General features: G+C 36.5%; 1 protein-coding gene across 4 annotated transcripts in view; it reads right to left on the bottom strand.

The window, feature by feature from the left end:
* Positions 1–1,457, bottom strand: part of LOC129722942 (tyrosine kinase receptor Cad96Ca) — a 66,389-nt gene extending 64,932 nt beyond the window's left edge. Inside the window, exon 1 of one of the 4 annotated variants that reach the window (XM_055676813.1) lies at positions 618–1,457. The gene's annotated coding sequence lies outside the window, so the exon portion shown is untranslated. The remainder of the gene's footprint in view (positions 1–617) is intronic. The other 3 variants (XM_055676814.1, XM_055676815.1, XM_055676816.1) reach the window with 3 other exon arrangements.
* Positions 1,458–21,388: the final 19,931 nt, after the last annotated feature.

The following is a 21,388-nucleotide window of genomic DNA, read 5'->3' as shown; positions in this document are numbered from 1 at the left end:
TAAGTGTTTTTCATATAAAATTTTGCCAGGAATAAGATGAAGTCGTCGAATTTCTAATCAAAAATCGCTCATTTGCCGGAAAACGCAATTCAATTTTTCAAATGCAAAAATAACACATCTGCCAACACTGCTACACAGAATTGTGGAATTTTTTGCTAATTTACTTCTAATAGTATCTAGAATGATCACTTATATAAAATTTCCGGAAATATAAAAAAAACTCAAAAAGATGTTTGCCTAAAACCAGATAAACTCTGTGCCTCTGCCTTGAAAGTTTAGACAAATTCCTTCAACAGATTTTTTAACATTATTAACTTACTGAGAATATTTTTTTTCATTAAATTCTACGTTTCAAGGTTGATCTATTAATAAGAGAGTGCTGTCTTTGTAGACAAACGTGTTGATAGCTTTCTGTCTGTGATTTTTCTACAATTCAAAACCATTTCACTTTCCGAAATAAAATCGGATTCTCCAGACTCTACTCAGTTCGGTGTCGATTGCTAGTGCCAAAACGTTGTGAATTTCTATGTGGTTTTTGTTCTCAGTTTATGGAGTTGAGACATAGTGTGATTTTCGTAAAAGTCATTGCCTAAAACGAGCTTGAGATTTTTTGTTACCTACGTGTTCAGCAGCTCTGTTTATCATGGTTTCCAATAAACTATCCGTTATTTTTTTCCACGTATTTTCACCAACTTTTTATGAGCGTAACTTCACACTTCATGCACGTACAACAGGTTCCGTATGGTTTCGAAAATTCATGCAAACAAACGAAAATCACCTTGAAGCGATGATCACCTGTTTTCTGTCTTCCCGTTTCGGTGCAATGCGTCGTAGATCACCAGATTAACTCTCCGCAGCCGACGAACTGAAACTACACTACTTCATTGGTATTCATGTTTCGCCGCCCGTTTCAACGGATTGCCTGCGGGGCAGTACCACGTATCGATATCTGCATCAGGTTCGTTGTTTGTGGCATTTTCCATTTTCGTACCAGCCAACAACTTTCTGCAAGCTAAACACTTCCCAATTCGCAAGCAATCTCTTCATTTCTCAAAATAAAAAAAAAAAAAAAACACAAAAACGAATCGCGAAAATTTCCTCATTCCATTCACTTACTTATTTTTCACCATCACCACTGCCGTTCTCAGCTCGTCATCGTACGTGACAATTGCGGAACATTATTAACCCCTTAATTACGCCATTGTTGTTTTCGCTCACGCACAAAGCTCCCAGAAATATAGCGAACGCGCCCGGCTGCAATCGTTGTCTTCTCTAGCATTCAGGCATTCAGGCACTGTGCCTTCGTGTCGTGGGCTCCCGGAACTTTAGTGGGGGGAAACCCTTCGTATAGTTTGTTCGTTTCACACACGACGTAACACCTCGACTTGTGCCAGCTCGATCCAACTAAACCAACCGAACGCGGTCACCTCCGAACACTAACTGGTCTGCGAGCTCACCTGCAGGTTGCACACAACTTGGAGGTTTCGCGATACGATCGTGAGATCACGGTGAGTTCTTCGCGTTGTGTGTGTGAGTGTGTGGGAAATGATCGAGTCCGCTCTGGCTGTGGGTTGTATTCGTGTTTGATTGTTGCTGCTGGAGTAAGATTTTGATATAGCAAAAAAAAAAAAAACATATCAAAAACAACACTCATAATTAAATAATTTTTATCCTCGTGGTTCTATGACGGATTTTCGATTTTTGTGTATCAATGAAATTAGCTAAAATTAAACTGAAACTTTTTCAGTAAAATGAAACCGATTGGGTCAAAATTGATTCCTTTTTCATAAAGTTATGACCATTTTTAAAAGGACAAAATTTTTGCCTAATTCAATCATTTCACCTATCCCCTGTATGTACTCGAAAAACGGAAAAGTTGCACAATTGACTGCGACTAGTGATGGATGGGTAAAGTCTTACTCCGAATAAAACCGTCTCCGTGATGTTAGCTCTTGAATCAAGCGGTGATCTTCATTGATTTTCAGCGAATTTTAGTGCGTGAAAAATGCGCGTGAAATATTTTATCAGTGATTTACAGCTCACTATAAGGATAAAAATCTAATATATCTGAGAGGTTCGTTTGAACGGTTGCTGCGTTCATTAAAAGTGAAAACTGAAATAAGATTGGTTTTAATCACTGCCAAACTACCAAAATCTCCATCACAATTATTTATAATCTAACAAACACTGCTTTTAACTGCGTCTTACATATTCTAAACGATATAGCTGCGATTAACTATACCTATCCTACGTTCGTGGGATCCCATTTCAGTGTGTTAGTCGTGACATTAGAGTAGTTTCACAAACCGACACTCAACTGCTAGTCTCAACAAGTATTCCGCTATCGTTGTCGTTGAGTCTCCTCCACTCAACTCGGTTCGCCCTTTTGCTTTCCGGGCACGAAATCTCCCCTTTTGACAGCTTCAACCCATCATCGTCGTCTAGGGAACTCGCTCGAGTCGACTCGTAACAACCTTGAACACTCCAAAGCACCGCACGTTTGTCAGACGGGACGGAACGGCACACGGAATGAAAGTTGAAAACCAAAACAGAGCGAACAAAAAAATCTCAATCCAATGGAGCCGCATTCGGCCATGTTTGAGGTTGCGTTGGGTGTCCCGCTGCTGGTAGTGGTGTCGTTAAATGATTTTCATATGCTTCACAACGGGGCTCACTAGAGACAACCGGCGATGGGGACGGCGGCACCGCGATGCGGTTTGGCGAATAAATTTCTCTTTTCTTCTTTCATCCGCTGGTTGTGTACTGTTTTCGGGTGAGGGAATTATGCACTATGCCTAGCCTGCGGCTTGCCTTTCTATTGGTGCTTCAGTAAGGAAAAATGACTTAATAGATTTAATAAAGATTAGGAAAATTTCCAATATCTCGGTTCGGAGAGTGATTATAATGGTCCACCCTTTGTTCAAATTCGAAATGCAATTTATCATCGTTTCGTTTCGAAATCTTCGATGGAACTAATGGGTAGAATGGATGAGGTTAAAATATAATGGTTTTTTTTTCTGTTGCATAATCCTTGTGATGTCGCAGTGGAAAAAGTTTCGTGTGGGACGAGTTTCTCGCTTCTCCTGTCGTTGCAGTCTTCAACGGTACTCACCGTGTGATAGTTCTCTGAACACGCTTTGGGCAAGGTGACTAATAAAACATGACTGGCAGAAAGACTTAGAATACTACGTTCACTGTGAAAATAACGGTCCGTATTTACATACTTTCCTTGTCTGTTTTGTCATTCCGCTTGGCAAATCACATTGACGAATAAATAAAATTTGCATAATCGTGCACGTCGCACAGTCCTTCACCAAAGTACGACCAACAGTAAAAGCATTGTCCGTCTACTCATTCAGCATTTTAAGCACCTAGCCTAGCACTGAGTAAATTGAACAATAAAGTTTACTTTGTTTCGGCATTTTTCGGTTCGACTTACCGAACATGGGCATGCACACACATTAAACCACTAGCCAGCTCTTTTTTCGGCATGTACGATTTACGAATTATCCATTGGTCCCGTTGATAATTAACAACAACTGAAAAAAAACCTCCGCACCATTAGACCATTAGTGCAGAAAGTGCACTCTGGCGGCATTCCGTCACGTTCATCACCGTGTTGATGAAACGAGCACCGAGAGGAGCGACGACACTCAGTGCCCCGCGAATCGAAAGGAAACGCGCGAAGAAAGCTGGGTTCGTCGCCGATGCTTTTTGTCTGAATTAACTGTCTACTCGCCGCCTCACTTACTTTCCTTTTCTTTTTCTTTCTTTTTGTTCATACGCCTATGCAATACGTTTTGCAAGTGTCTCGCTACCATTTTTGTTTTTCCACAGCTCTGTAAAGCGATTGGATTCGCTGGGAGGATCGAAACAAACATGGCCATTCATTTTCCGTGTTTACAGTGGGTTGCTTCTTTTATTTGCCTCGCCAACAGTTTTGTATTCAACTTCAGAGATACACTTTTAACTTTGATTCCTGCTGCGCAGTGCCATCTCTAGGTTCAAAACTACCCGATTTTAAGATTGATTAGATCCAATTTTAGATCCAATCAAAAAATATTGCTCATATTGTCCCTAACTGACCGTCGGTATTTGTTATTATTTATTATTGATTCCATGCTTCCTTCCAGTTTACGGCGAACGGACAGTTTTTTCTTCTTCTGGTAAATGTCCGATACGATCTTTCACTTTCGCTTTCACCCCCCGCGCGCAACGGCTACCGCTTCGACATTTGCTGTTGCTGTTTTCTGCAGCATGAACCAGTTCCGAAGCACAGATATAGAGGAGACGATGGCGATGGTGAATGGTGAGCCTCACGCTGCGGTCTGACTTTTCACTTTTGCCGGTGCTGTGTGTTGCAGCTTGCGTTTGCCGTCGCCGCAATGTGGTGAAATGACGGGAAATATGATTTTGTTATCCGCGGAATGATGTAGACTTGACTGCAACGGCTCCAATGGTTTCTGTTGGAAAGTGAGAAAATCAAAAATGAACAAATAAATCAGAAAACAACATTACCGTTCTTACAACTTAGGTTTAAAGAAAGGGCTTTAACCATGAAGTTTCAATGCTAATTTTATGAACAACATGTTTTGGTGTTAAATAATCGTATTTGTAACATCAGCGTTTTTGTGAATTGTCTATGATTTTGATTGTTGACGCTTTCAGATGTATTAACATAGCTTTAAAAATATTGAAACTTTTTGACTGCTTGTGCCTTGTCTGGTAGAATCTCTAGCATCTTTCTCTAAGTAACTAATTCTAATTAGTATACCACAATAACTAAATTAAAGTAAGCACTAGAGTGTACGTCCCGGGATGTGCCGGTATGGAACTCTAGATTTCCGAGATTTTTTATTCAAATCCTGGGATCCTGCAAAATATTTCCTGTAACGAAAATTATTGGTAAATTGAATGAAATTTTAGACCCTATCGAAATTATGTTGAGCAAGATTGCATAACCATTTGCGAACCCGGTCCTGAACTGTATGAATCATTTCTTAAACTTTTTTTCTATGATTATGTTCCTTAGAGTGCTAATGAAATGTATGGGAAATTTGTATGACCTTCGACTCTATCAGATTTCGAGAAGTGGAGCCTCAAACCGATCAGAGTTTCATTTTTTTGATCGCAAAAAATGCACAGGAAGTAGTCATTGAAATTTCTCAAATCGAACCTTGTTTTTTTGATGCCAAATGTCTCAGAAATACATGAAGCGTCTATATTCTCACGATTTTTTTTTAAATTGACTTTCTAAGACCAAACCAATTTTTAAACTGGGAGAATCTCTAAGTTCCAAGTATCAGAGATTTTTTCAAAAAAAAAAAAAAGAATCAAAAAAACCAGATCTCGACGTTTCTTAGACATTTGACATAAAAAAAATCGATTTCAAAAATATCGTTTTTGTTTAAATTTCGCATAAAAATTGTTTCCGAGGAGACGAAATTTTGTTTTCGAAAAAACTTATTCTGTGCATTGAGAATATCACATTACCACAAGCTGCCTTTTTTAGTACTTGCCTCGTCTACAAGCGTAAATGCTCGGATCGAATGGCTTCTGTCCCTTTTCATAAGTCAAACTCATATGAACAAAATATTGCCCTCAGAGGTAAAAATATAAGAGTGCAAACCCCAAAAACAGGAAATTTTTTTGAAGAGTATAATTTTTAAGCCTTGAAGTAAAAATAAAATAAAATTCAGAGTACCAAAGCAAAAACAAGTGGTAATTTACAAGTGTAAAGCAAAAACAAGTGTAAATTGTAATATTATTGGTTAAAAAAAGGCTTGCAATCCGGAACTAGAATAAAATGTTAAGGCACTGCGAAAAAACGAATAATACTCAATACTTAACTAACTAAAAACGCTAATACTTAACTAAAAAAACGAATAACTGGGATTAACAGATTTTTAATATGTAAAAACATATGATATTCATCAGAGCACTGACGACAGTCAGAATAAACAAAAAATGATTATTAAGATGCAGAAAATGAAATACAGGTCGGACTCGATTATCCGCAACATCAGAAAATTTTTCATTCGATTCGAGATAATCGAGTTTTCCGGATAATCGAGTCTCCGGATAATCGAGTCCGACCTGCATATATAAAAATTAAACCGCCCACGAAAGTGATACCAAACTCAACAGAGCACTTAAAAAAATTAAAAAAGGACATTTTCGAAGATATAAAAAAATGCTCATACTAACTCTGGTGGAATTTATCAAGGCAATATAATTATCAAAAAATAATAAAAAAGAATGACTTTGATAATAAACAAAAGGTTTATTTTTTTTTTCGAACATTCATGAAGTGCCGTAGAAGAATGAAATGTTTAAAAAAAAAATAGTACCGTACTGCATCAAATTTCGAACACCTAAGCTATGATGTAACTTCTTGCATTTAGAAATCAACGAAAAATGAATTTTCTCGTCGATCTCAAAGGTTTCGTTTAAAATGTTGGTTATTTTATTGCTGTTGCAATTAAGTGCCATTTATATAGATTCAAACATGTTCTGTTTATGAAATTAACGAGAATTCAGAACCCGGCTTTGATTCATATTTTGAGATGGTATATAGTAATCATACTTTTGATTACTCTAGCTATAATAATGTGATTTTTATTCTGAAGTGTACGAAGTTTAAGACTGTTCGAAGTTTGAATCAAAACGGTATAAAGTACTGGAAATAAAGAACATAGAGAGCAAACATAACAAGGTTTTAGATTAGTTTTGGACATCAAATAAGACACTAATTACAAAAATATTACACAGAAATGAAGCAAACAATGATCTCAAATTAGACTGAATTCTTTCTGGAGGTCAAAAAGCCGAACAAGAAAATGCTCCCGAATACAGCGTAATAAGAACCTTGTTTGTTGATGCCAAATGTCTTACAGCGCTGTAAGCCAGAAAGCATCGAAATAAGAAGCTGTTTCAAAATATAAAAAAAATCTCTTCTTGAGACTGAAAAGTTGATCATAAAAATATTAGGCTTAATAATGCCTTAAGTCAAGGAAGGAAATGATTTAAATTGAATTAAAATAGAAGAAAACTGCTGGTGAAGAATCAATAATAACGAAATAAAAAATGATTTAAAATTTATCGTAAAATTGCTGAAAATGCTTCTGTGAAGCATGAACAAGATAAAAACAATCCCGAATTAGATCTGAAATTCTGAAAATTTTCTTTTACTTTATTACTGATACATAGGGCATGTGTTCCATCATTCATCTCATTAAGTCGATATTCACGAAGAATGCACGGATTAAACACTAAATTTTCACAAAATTATTGAACAAATTAACAAAACACGCTTACGTGCTCTTATAGAATCGCCCAGCATTGTATGTTTAGTAAACTTAGCTAGATTTATCCTGAATTTTGTAAAACAAACCATTTTCCATAACGCTTCCATATCCATCTCAAAACTGAAATCACTGTCCAATTATTCATCTCACGACGCCCCTATATTCATCACACTGTTAATCATGAATGAATCACATTATCATGGATTAACGTAGCCGCAGACTGTCGTAGTAGGTTACCCAGATATCGGCTGTAGTTGTTTACTTGCAAAATTGGTAACCTAGGTAACCAATGCAGTGCTGTCGATTTGTGTCAATTATGTCGGAATAATTCAACATTTTCAGTATGATTTTTTCGTATTAACAGAAACAGATTTGGCAACTTTTGATTTTCTTCAACGCAGTGAAAATAGATTGAAATACATACAGTTGAAATTTAGGTTTTGTAAAAGTTCATCTCATGTATTTCTGCTAATTCAAGCTTGTTGAATTAGAGGTGAACATTTCAAAAATTTAAGTTTTCTTAGTGTAGTGAGCGACTTCGTTTAGTGATTAAAATAAACATGATGAAAAACTTCTGTTCGGGCTGCTGAACGGGTCCCGTTGTAGCCATATAAAACAATGTGTAGATTTTGTTTTCTGAGGTAGGTGATTGAAATAAATGAGTTTTCGAGGGCAAATGCCCGACTATAATATCAACTTTAGTGCTTTTAAGTGAGTTTTTGAGAATTCTACTTCATGAGAAATCTAAAGTGAACTAAGAAGAATCCATTCCATGGATTAGTAGATTGGCTTAGTTAAAAAATATGCGTTTTTTCCTGTTTTCAATTGTGTTTTCATGTTGTATAAGTTGAATATATGGGCTGAGATTAATTATGGAACAGTTCCCCTAATTGTGCTTAAAATTACTGACAAACTTTTCTAAATTTACAGGGTAACTCCAAAACAGCAAATGACCTCAACTTAGATTTTAATTCACTGCACCCAAATTGTCTAAAACATTTCTGTAGAGCTGTAAAACCAAACAACAAAATCATTTGGGACTTGAACTTGAATTCAGAAGCCAAAAGCCAGATGAAAAATTCATCCCAAATTATATAACAAACACTAAGTATATTGTAGAAAAGGATACTAAATTGGACCTAAAATCGATTAATAACGCTTTAGTTCAAAGTAACCCCCACAACCAACCAACCAACCAAGAAAAGATTAAAGTCTCCCCGTGGCCATACGGAGAAACGATGAATCCGGTGAGCAATTATTCTGCGGCCAGGCTTCGGAAAAGTACTGCGGTGCGACACTATGCAGACGATTGAGCTCTCGTCCCAAGTAACACACAAAACATGTTTTAATTTTTATTTTATTTGATTAATTCCATCTGATCAACAACGATCTACATGAAATGTAATGTGGATGGAGAAAAGCTCATTGGAGGTGGTCACAAGTTAATCTTCCTCAAATGTGCGTAAAAACCCCATCATCTTTTGGCAAGTACAATAATAACAGTCAGTATCTTTTTATCATTGTATGACAATCACATATCACTTTCTAAGATTCTACGGCGAAACACAAAGGAAGGTATATTAAAATCAAATAAATCACTGTATTGATTAAACTGGCGTGCCATAGATGAAACTGGAGCATGAGCAGCATATTGCGTCGACTGATATTCAATTTGCAGCATAGCTCTCGATCGTAGGACTCTTGAAGGTGCATAGAATTTAATTTGTGATAATAATTCGGGCGCATCGGCTTCAGCAGTAATCAACTTCGCAATAAATACAGCTTGTGTTGCGCGTCTACCAGGTGTACTCCTAAGTAATTTCCAGTTTTTTTGCAAATAAAACACATAATTCCAAAAAAAGCGAAACCTATATTTTATTCAAAATATTTTCCATCGCTTTCTAAACATTTTTCCCACCTTTCTGGTAAATTGTGGATACCACGCTAGTGAAAATCATTGCCTTTGAAGGTGAACCATTCCGTGAGCCATTTTCGCACATTTTTGTACGAGTCGAAGCGCTGCTCAGAAAGGGCATGACCCAACGAGGCAAAGAGGTAGTAGTCGGATGGCGCCAGGTCTGGTGAGTAAGCCGCATGATCAAGCACTTCCCACTTGAGCTGTTCCAGCATATCACAAACGACTTTCGACTTATGCGACAGCGCATTGTCGTGGTACAAAATCACCTTCTTCTGTCGTTTTTGATATTCTGGCTCGCAGACGTTTGGAAATTGCTTGCTGTTGAACTTTCAACGCATCTGCAAGCTGTCGTTGCGTTTGCATGTTGTCTTCATCTAATAATGCTTGCAATTTGGCGTTATCGAACGATTTTCGCTTACCGGAGCGTGCGGCCTCGTTCAGGTCGAAATCTCCATTTTTGAACTGTCGAAACCACGTTTCACATGTTCGAAGTGTTAATGCACGATCATCATAAAGTCCCAGCGCACAGTGGCTTTCGGACACTTTTTTTCCCTTGATTGATCATGAAAAGCAATGCATGGCGCACATGCTCAAAATTCGGTATAAAATTCGACAGCACTTGATATGACTGAACAAAATTACATATGGTATGTGTTACCAACAGCGGTACAAAACAGAACATCATCCATCGAAAAAACCGGAAATTCCTTAGGAGTACACCTGGTACGTTGGGCTAGCGTTTTAATTCCTAGTAGGCGACAGCGATCTTCATAAGGCGGCAGGTTTTGCCGATCGTTCCATGGGAGATGAGTCTATCAATCCAACTAGTCTGATAAGGATTCCAGACGACACTGGCAAATTCCAACTTCGAGCGGACCAGCGAACAATATAATGCTTTAAAGCATAACGGATCATCGAAGTCACGAGCAATTTTAAATATGAATCACAGCTGTCGGCTTGTATTATCAATTGTCGAAGATAGATGAGGCTTAAACTATAGCTTCTCATCCAGTATCACTCCCAAATCCTTAACTTGATTGACTCTGGTTAACTTAGTTCAAGCTATATCATAGTCATATAGGACTACGTTCTGAGTGCGGTGGTAACTAATAACGAGGCATTTATCAATACTTAGCATCAATCGATTTTTCATACACCAATCGTAAAACATATTCAATAGGTTCTGCAATTCTCTGCAGTCCTCGAGTCGGCGGATAACCAGAAATATTTTTAAATCATCGATTTGCCGCCGCGATTGAGAACAATTGCCGCATCGTAGAAAAATATTGAGAACAATAATGGGCCTAGGCAGGGCTGGAATTCACCTCAGTGCAGACAGAACCACACAAGTTTGTACACAACACATTTGCCATCAAGCCATGCGTGCCACTCCCGGTTCGGAATCGGGTTGCGCAGTCGAGAGGACTCCTGCGCAGCCTAAGCAGCGAAAACTAGTGAGTAGACCTTACACGCCACACCATCATTTGTGATTACACACCCACACGCCACAATTACACGAAATAAAATAAGTAAAGTGAAGGTTCTTGGTTTTTGTACTTTATCCGCGTAATCCTTGATTACCCGGTAGCTAGCCGATCCTGCGATACCAGCAATAGGGCCTGCTCTGCCGCAACCTTTGCCAGCCGTAATTGTTGGGAAGTCAGTCGGTTTCGAGCCAGCAAGCAACTAATCAGAGGTCGTAATTTTTAGATGCTTTAGAAGATGATTCGAAATGAAATCTGCAGGATTCTGAAGGTTGGGCAAAAATATAAAATGATTTCAAGTTGTGCTTATTGGGATAAAGCTGAAAAGATTGGGAAACATGAAAAGATAAAAGTAGGAGTTGATCCATAACTAGGTTTGCTTGTAAAACCAGAAAAGCACAACAAAAATGTTATTAGGTTAGTACAAAAAGACTAAAAGGCCTGATAAAATCGTTGAAGACACTTCTTAAAACCTTTCCAAAGAAGGTTAAAAATGGTAATAAGCCTATTTTAGACTTCAACAATATGAACAAGCACCAACTAAGTTTTTTTTTCAAGTAGATTAACAAAAATATGTAGATTTTTTTCTGTATTGGTTGATACAATTTCACGATTGAAAAAATAACCTGGCCATCACTTGAATCAAATTTGAATCAATTTAAAATGCTTGTAGAGAATGACATATGCCAAAATAAAAAGTGTTTCATAATTGATCTGAATGTTAGTGGAAAAGCCTTTTGCAAATTCTGAACAAGATAAAAACATTCCCAACTTAGCTATAAAATGGCAAAAAATACTGAAAACTAAATCAATATTTAAGCTTAAAATTGGTGGGTTACTAAATACTAGAAAAATAGATAAGATAACCTTCTCAAATCAACTTTTAAATAACTGAAAATTGTAAAGCCCAAGAGGTAAAATAATATCTCAAGTTCAGCTGAACATTGAAAAATTCTTTAAAGGCTCTGGAAAGGCTAGAAAATTTATAATTAGGTTTCAAATTACTGAAAATATTTTTCAAACTTGCAGGCAAGATGAATCAAAGATTAGAAATGAGCTCAGATTAGGTTTGAATTCAGTTGTAAAATGTATCCGATAATTTTACGAACTAATTTCATTTTTATCTTACGACTACATTTTAAGTTACAGATATTTTCTTTAATTAGCTTTTAATGATAAATATTGTAATTTAATAAATTAAACTAGATGAAATTGATGGCGCTAAAACAGCAAACATTTCTAGAAAAAAAACTTCATTCTTGTCCCACTTTTCAAAGCAATCAATATTCAAAGTTGATCACAAATTGCCCTTCCCGGATCTGCTGAGTCAGAAATGCTTACGTATACATGATCAAATCCAAACACAGAATCCGGCACCGTCTTACACAAGTTCTTTCCAGTCCGTTATGTTGTATTATGGACTTTCCTTTCGAAAAACGCCGATATCAGTTCAAGGTCTTTCCCACTTGGCGACATACGTTGCTAAGTTGTGGTACCGATAGACTACGCCAAACAGCCAACCAAGGCAAATTGACACTTGCCGGCGTTGAAGCCATCTCAACTGGCTCAACTGGTGACGTCAATCGGGTCCGCAAGCGAGCGACTAGCGTTTTTGGTATCCTCACTAGTGAATGTTGTGCCCGCGCGCGAAAGTTATGCCATCGGCGGTTTGCCCCAAAGGTAAATAAATATTAAAGCGCCAGTCCGGCCCGCCAGGCCAGGTTACAAAACGCGAAGCGATGGTTGCTTAAAAGCAAAATACCAAATCCGCTGACGTTGTTGTTGTTGTTGTCCCAGCGTGTTTCGGGTTCACAGTTGCATAATAGTCGTTACACACCCTACCTGCTTCGCCTTCGATTTATTGCGGTAAGCCAACTTCGAGCGGACAGGATTCGATCGTTGTTATTGTAGTAGAAGTTCGAAATTTGTTTTATCGCTATCTTAATTCCGACCAACTATATAAGGTTCAATTGTTAGCTTAAGAAGAAAATTATTATAGTGAATAGTAGCGTGAGTTCGGAAACAGGACACCACACCCTTACTTGGCGTATGCAAGCTTAGCCTATGTATGTACGTAGTACTAACTGAGCATAAGTATTATTGCGGCAAACTAGTGAGATCCGGGTTCGACTCAACAGTGAAGTGTTTGTGGTAATTTTTTTTTCTTCCTGGCGTAGGTTGGAAAAAACAATGCAGTTTCATTACATAATTTGCTCGATACCTAGGTCCTGGTTGTCCTGGAATGTGGGCATTTTGATGTAACGGATAAGGCATTGGGTTAATCGTTACGGTTTATCGTTCTGTTCTGGATCATCGTTCTGTTTGTGACATTCAATTTTGTTATAGTTTGCAACTAATGTAGGGCAGAAGTTTTATCCGGGACGAAGATGAAATAGAACACTTAATAAGTCGACGAGCAACTAGTTATTATAACTAATTATTGGCTTCAAACATTTGGGTTAATCTTTCAAAAAAAATCTACATGTAGCAACAATGAGTAATATTTTTTTCTGAAACCATGGTTAAGCTTAATTCATGGGAATATTCACAAGTGATGCAGCACCCAGCCAACCCTGGAACTTTTGCTCGAGTTATCATTGATTCGTCCATGAGCTAAGCAAAATATCGCAACTTACTGCCGTACTCTCTGTCTCTATCCTGCTATGTGTGTGCTTGGTAAGCTGAAAAGCTCAAAAAGCTAGCCGCGCTCCTTTGTTGATGCTGGTTGCAGACGTTTTAGGCGTATGAGATTAGCCGGTGCTTTCTTCCCAAATCATGGATGAAAAATCGTGCAAATGAATTTCGTTCTTTGAAATAATTTGAAATAATTAACTGTTGCTTGAAAATTTTTCATTTTTAGTACACAAAAACATGAAACAAAATATTCTAATAGTCTATAAGCCAAACCCAATGCAGATCAACTGGGGTAGGGATTAAGATTTATTAGTTTATTAGTTTTATTCTTTCTGAAAGTCTGAAAGAGGTGTGCAGGTCTCAAAGCTGTGTAATCTTTCCATACACTGGCGTAGCGTGGGGTGGGGGGGGGGGGGTGTATACGGTCCGCCCCGGAAAATAATATAATTTAAATCGAATTTTATTTCACTTTTTAACAGAAGAATTAAAAAAAAAATTGGAAAAAGAGAATCCTATGTGCACATATGAGCCGTTGAGAGTAAAAGTGGTACATGTGCCATTTTAACACTTTTTGGTTTTTTTTTGCATGAATTGATGCAGAACGCAATAATGTACTAGAATATCCAAGAAAAACCGAGATCTGATAACCTAAACCAAAGTTACAGCCAAAACAATATTTGGTAATTAACATTATCACCATTTCGTTGAGAGTAAAAGTGGTACATGTCCAGTCTGTGCATGTTAGATGAATTGTAAGTCGAGGATCTTAGGATATAAAACAATCATGTCTTAAGCAGAATTGTTGAATGATTGGATATTGATTTGTCTGCTTTTGAATTTTCTCACGTGGCGCTAGTGTAACCCGTGACTATTTTGTAAAAGAAAACATTTTACCTATTTCAGTATCCACTCGTATGCTGTTACCAAATACATATACACTAGCGCCACGATGCGACAGAATTCCTCAACAAACAGATCATCATTCTATAGTACTCAACCACTTGGACAACTCTGCTGAAGACATGAATGTTCTATGTCCTAAGATTGGAGAACTATAATGCATCCTTCATGCTCACACTGGACATGTACCACTTTTGCTCTCAACGTTTTTTGGTTGTCATTATTTTTCCCATAGAACAAAAGTGGTACATGTTTTTCCATTGAAGATTGTGTAAGTTTCTCAACCAGAACTTATTATGCTTTTATGTACCGTCTTTTGAAACCTTTCCGGCAATGATTTAGTGCAGTTATGTGGGAAAAAATTGTTGAAAATAATTTGCTATTAGAGTGTTTTCGTTTATCGCGTCTCCTGAAAAATTTACTCAATGGCACATGTACCACTTTTGCTCTCAACGGCTCATATAGCAAAGCCTTACATTCCGATTCGGAACTCGACCTTCTGTTAAGTTATAGTCCTACTGACACTAACAGCCTTTCTCAAGCCGAGACTCGACCTGAAGATGACTGGAATATTAGGCTAGCGTCGTACCTCGAGACCGTCTGGGAGAGCACATATATTCTATCACAAAAAGTAAATTTTCACAAAGGACTTTATTTATGTAATCGCAACAAATTCCAGCAAAACAGATCCCGGATCTAGTATGAAAACAAACAAAATTGTCGCTTTTTTGTCGAAAAACTTAAGAAAAATTATTGTAAAACAGATAAGTGCGTTTTTCGGAATCACAGCCAATAAACCATTCTGATTTTTTTTCAAAAATCTTTTCCACTATCTTGAAGATATGTTTTTTGTTTTTCCTTTTCAATTTTTTCGTTCATTTTTTTTAATATCTGAAATTCTCACATAAAATATAAAAAAAAGTTTCCTTGTTTCAATAATAATACATAAAATAATTTTTTTTCTGTTGGGTACATGTTAGGGCCCCGAATCAACCCATTCCCAGCGGAGAGAAATTAGAGTTTACCTTGAAAAATGACCTTCATACTCGAATTACTGAGCAACTACATGCACAATTAACACAAACTGTATTGTATATTGTAGATCGATCTTTTCTCTATCCGTATTCAAAAGTTTCGTCGTTAAAACTGCAAGTATAATTGTCAAGCTACAATTTAAGTTACGGCATCACCCGCCGGGAATGGGTTAATGAAATGTTTTGCTGGGCATCTCGGAGCTATATTTGAAATGGCTCAATGGGCATGCTTTTGAAAGGACATGCCTTATTTTATGCATGTATCCTGTAAGATTTTTTCTCGGCTTTCAAATGCCGGTCTCTAAAGTAAAATCGGTGGTTGCAAACTTCAAAGCAAATTCAAGTTGGCGGTGAACTCAATATGGCGCCAAAATTTTACTCATTTGAGACAACCACGAATGTTTTGTTCAGCTAATATTCTACAGTTTTCATGAAAAAAAAAATCACACAAACCTTTTTAGATATTAAATTTTTAACTGATTTTTCTTAGAAAACACGCTATCTATAACTTAGCCAAGTCATCACCCAGTTTGGATTTAAAATGTTTTTAATCAGAATACCTTTTTTATACAAGCCCTTATAGCAACATCTGTGAAAAGTTCCAGCTAAATAATTGATAATTTTAAAAAATATATTAAAACCTTTTCATTGAAGAGGCCCAATTAATCGATCTTCTTGAGATTATGAATGTTCATACTAATATGAGTTTGATAACGGCAGTATAGATAATATGCGTTTCGAAACATTTTTGAAAAATATTATATTTAGAAATAAATATTTACAAAAAGCTCAGCTAAAAATTTGCACAAAGAATAAAAATAAGAAAAAAAAATACGAAAAACATAGGTCACGTCAGTTCCAGAATTGGAATAAAATGAATGATTACATGATTACAAAGAAATGCCCAGCAAGCATTTAAAAATGTGAAACTTAGTAAGCTTAATTTTTTGCGCACCTAGGGTTGCCAGCTCTCCAAGTCTTACTAGAAGTAAACGCGAATCTTCTCCGGGTCTAGGAGGTAGTTTCCGGGTCTCCGGGTATCAACAACATTTCCCTGAGCTATCGAAATGAATTTCAACTCGCTTTGGAAGCGACATAAGTCATAAACTTAGACATTTTGTTTTCAAGTCCAACGTTTTTGTGTTTCAGTTGACGAATAGATTTTCTTAGCAATGTAGATTTTAAGATGATATTCATGTTGAAAACACTAAATCCTAAAAATTCGTGCATTGAACTTCAACTTTTTTCTCTCACGACAAGTTTAACTAACTTTTTCTTGTCTCATTGAAACCTTTCGAACCATATTAAACACACCAGTATACACCAGAATACCCAGTTTATACATTTTTGCCCAGTCTAATATTTTAATGGCATTGTCACAAAAATCACCGAGTTCCATCGGCTGTTAGGAATGGCTAAGATGGTTAAGGTAACCAAGTATAACAATAGTATAGAACAAAATTGTGTGTTGCTTAATCACTTAAATTTCCAAACCATAAAATTTTTGTATATATCGCAACGAGCAAGTCAATGCAAATCACCCCCCCCCCCCCCTTCCAACGTTTTGCACTTTGAAACTTTCCGGGCAAGATATCCATGTCAGGTGGCAACCCAATTAGCACCGGATTACTCAAAAATACATCGTATGACCGAAAAGCGTGCACAATACTTCAATTTGGAATAAGTTTAGCCGTAATTTTGTTTTTTAAAAAATGAGAATAAAGTGAAAAAAACATTTTGTTGTGTATATATTAACTGGTATTAACTGGTTAACGCTGGTTTTGCCCCAGACCTCAAATTGGGAAAAAAATGAAATATTATAGCCATTTAACCATTCCTGTGAATTTTGGTGCCCCTAGCTATTTTACTTACGCGGCAAAAGCTGTCACCCATTCCAATACGAACGTTAACCGTGCGTCTCCTTTCACTGTTGTATCGGTGGAGACGCTAAGTTAATTATTCGTAAGCCTTCTAGGAAACGAGTTTAGGGGGAAATTTGGGCATTAATATTCTAGAGAGCAACTTTCTTCTACAAAGTTGTTACATACGATGGAGCGCACATTTTCCTGTAATCACAAATTAGAGTGACCCAAATTGTCGATGAAATTCAGTATCTAACTTTCTTATCTTTGCAGATAGAGTTGAACGGTGTTCTACAATGTTGTAGTCCCGTCAATTTTGCGTAGCTTTGTAAAAGATTTTTTTTATATCTTTGCAAATAACCGATATAGAGCTATTTGACTACATCACAACAGGAAAACTGCGGGTGCAGCCCGAAAGCCTAAACTGGAAAGAAATGCAAGATTATAGCTCTTCACTCATTCCTGTGAGTTTTGGTGCCCCTAGCCATTTCAAAAACGCGTCAAAAGCTCCCACTTACTCCAACGTGAACGTTAATCATGCGCCTTCTTTTACTGTTGAATCGATGGAGACGCCAAGTGTATCATTTTCGGAAAAGAGCTTAGGGGTAAATTTGAATCTAGAACTCGATAGTAGTATTCTAGAGTAAAACAGAGAAAAAATTGTTACATATGATGAGGCGGTTATTTTTTAGTTATTTCAAATAAGATTGACCAACATTTTCTATCAAATCAGATGCATATCTAAATTTCGTATCTCTGTAGATAGAATTGAAGATTGTTCTACACTGTTGCTGTTCCGTTAATTTGAGGCAACAACAAAAAAAAAGTTTTTTCTATCTTTCAAAACAACCGACTTGGAGATAACTTTATAATTCATAAATCATGATAAGGTGCAAATGAAACAATTTCTGCCATTATGATATTTAAGTACGAAAACGGCATTGCTTAATTCAAAAGGAACAATTTTTACAATTTGAGTTAAGAATGTGTGAAGGTATGTTTCGAACTTCACAAGTGTACAGCTTGTGAGTTCGGATGAAAGATAGGCTCATCATGTGTATCCCATCAGTTTCATATATGACGTCCCATGCAATGGAATTTGGTCCCTTTTCCTATGAAAGATAGACTGCCGCCATTGCCAAGAATATTGGTGCAGTCGACTTAAGGTATACTAATGGTATAATTGACAGCGGAAGAATTCATAATATTTGTAGGATCGTACCACCGTATATGCCACCGAAAATCAAAGATTCAATAAAACATGTAGAATCACTTCAGTAAATCAGTAAATCATGATTTTTTATCTTTGTTATACTAAACAAAGGTTATAAAATCGGTCGAAAAACGCAAAATAGATCCGAAGACCAGAGGGCCGAATGGCATATACCATTCGACTCAGTTCGACGAGCTGAGCAATGTCTGTTCGTGTGTATGTGTTTATGTGTGTATGTGTGTGTGTATGTGTGTGTGTTGTCTGTATGTATGTGACGCAATATACTAACGCACCTTTCTTATAGAACGCAATGTCCGATTTTGATGATTTTATATGCAAATGAAAGCTACTGTGCTCCCCCAGAATGCTACCAAGTGGATTTTTAATTATTGGCTTAGATTTTGAGATATTGATCATAGAGTATTTTTTAACATAGGGTATTTACCTTTAAACACAAAATGAATCTGTTGAGGGCCAAGTGTCGTATACGAATCGACTCAGTTCATCTGAATGAACATTGCCTCTATACATGTGTGTATATGTAAGTTGGTATTTGTAAATATGTTGTTTATATGTGTAGTATATCAAAATCGAACAAAAAAAATCCCACCTTTCACAAAATGCATTATTCGATTTAGAGTTTACAAGTGCAAATGGAAGCTCCAAACCCTTTTGAAAATCATACTGAGCGAGTTTTTTATTGGTTGCTCGATTTTTAGAATATTTACCAAAGAATTTTTAAACATGGAGTATTTTACTTTTTGGATCATTTCTCTTTCTATCCTTTTTTATATCATTATATTTCTTTCTCTCGCTCTCTCTTTTTTTCAACTACTATTTATTTCTCAGAAGAAACTAAGAGTAAAAGGCATTTGTGCATAATTTTGATACTCTGTGTAGTTCGTTCTAACTGGTGTGAATAAATGAACCTTTTATTTTTAATAGTTTTTTACTAACAATATTCAATAGATTTCAGAGGAAAGTCCGGTTCTCGTTTACTTGATACACTTCGCTTTTGTATAATATAAATAATGTTTTCTTAATTTATTTTTATTCAAATTTATTTTAAATTTATTTAAAGGTCAGTGCAAACAGAGTATTCATGTTATCCCGATCCTCGTTTTGGCAGCAAGTTTTATAAAGTTTGGAAAGTGTTACAGATTTTACTATACAGCCTAGGTCTCCAACAAGAGTTACGTTCCCGAGTATACTTTAAACAGTCACTATTCTTAAGTCTTGCGAAAAACATTAATTTTGAAATAGAATTAATTTAACAACTCTTAACAGCATCTGATGTGTACTGGGAATTGACATTTCAACAGCAGTTATAGGAGTTTCAATGAAATCTTTTAGCACTTGATCCTCACAGATTTTATAAAATTTTTTGTTGATTTCTTGAAATAATCACACGTACTATTCAAGCAACTTTTCTATGGTAACAAAGCATTAAACGCGCTGTATAATTCTGAACTATAATTTCTTAAGAGCAAGTTTGTAGGACTTTGCTGCAATTCGTAGGATATATATTCGATGCTAAGGCTGTGCGAGATTTCGAATGATTTCGTATAATTTCGTAAAACTCGATATTTCCCGAAATTTCGCGAAATTGCCAAAAAAATTTGTTGAATTTCGCTGAATTCCGCCTAAAATTTCGCGAAATTAAACTTCCAATTTAGACGATTACGAAATTTCGAGTAATTTCGGACCAAATTTCCGATGAACATTATTGCATTATTTTCTGGTTTGTGCTCAGTGCGGCTATAAATTAAATTGAATAAATTTCAACAGAGAGTTGGTTTACTAATAAAAGTCAGACATAGAAGAATAAACTCTCAGCCGGTAATTTTTGTTCTTAAAGACAAAACCGGTACATCATGCGGGATGTGTTTTTTTATTCAAGCAGAGCATAAAATTCATGTCATCCCATGTGAAGCCATATTCAAGGAATATGTAGCCGTCCAAATACAAGGTATCTAGTAGTTTGTTGGTAGGAATAAATTTTACGCATCTTTCACGAACATCAAAATGTGGTTATCTTTGCTGCGCACAAGGTTAAAGACACAGTTATCACTTTTTCTGTCCAAATTAAAGCTTTGAACCTCTATCTCACAGGCCAAATGTTCTATGCTACTCGACTAGTAAACATTTTCAAGCTTTCTTTTCGGTTTTCTCTGTATTAGAAGAGTCCTCTTCTCACACCGTAGGCGACATCCATAACACATATACATATCATTTGTATCTATCGCACTACTATTACCTGCAATATAAATGAATATATGCTTCAAGATTTTAGTTTTACCATTTTTGCTATCTTGTCATTGTCGGTTTTTCGATAGCTGAATACCTACGTTACTCTTCGTCGACCAGATAAGCACCTTGCGATCAGCTGCTGAAGTGTACTTCGTTAGCGTGCGCTCCAACGTTTCATATCATTTTACTGCTATGTTTCAGGAACATTCATTTTATTTTTCGAAATTTCGCAGTTTCGCACACCCTTATTCGATGCTACAATCATTATGTCCTTTTCTGGGTCTCGCGATTTCCGAAAACGAAGCCGTTGAGTATTGAGAACCTCATCGAGGTTAGATTCAGTGATGTTGTTTGGTTCACCCCCTGGAAAACTATCTCTTGAATTTCATTTGAAACGATTTATGGTTTACTGGCATAACAAATTTATAATTATAATTGCCAAACAATTGCAATTATAATTGCCTTATAATTTCCAAAAGAATTTTCGCATACCGAATTAAAACTTTCCCAAGCATGGTTTTCCGTTTCTTTGAGTATTTCAGAAAAATCTTTATCATTTAGCATTGTATGAATTTGGGGTTTTGTAAATATATCAACTGTTACCTTCCCTCGCAACGCTGGAGTCAAGGTCAACGATTTTTTTTTTGAAAATCCCGTTTTGCTCTTCTCAGATGATGTATAACAACAATAAATAAATGCAGCACACTCTCAGATAAACTAGATTTTCATCCCTGTAACGAGCTTTAATCCTACTCTGATGAAATATTTCACACGCGTCGTTCATGG

The sequence above is a fragment of the Wyeomyia smithii genome, chromosome 2 (genome assembly GCF_029784165.1).
Source record: "Wyeomyia smithii strain HCP4-BCI-WySm-NY-G18 chromosome 2, ASM2978416v1, whole genome shotgun sequence".
Taxonomy (NCBI): domain Eukaryota; kingdom Metazoa; phylum Arthropoda; class Insecta; order Diptera; family Culicidae; genus Wyeomyia; species Wyeomyia smithii.
This window is presented reverse-complemented; position numbering and strand designations above follow the sequence as displayed.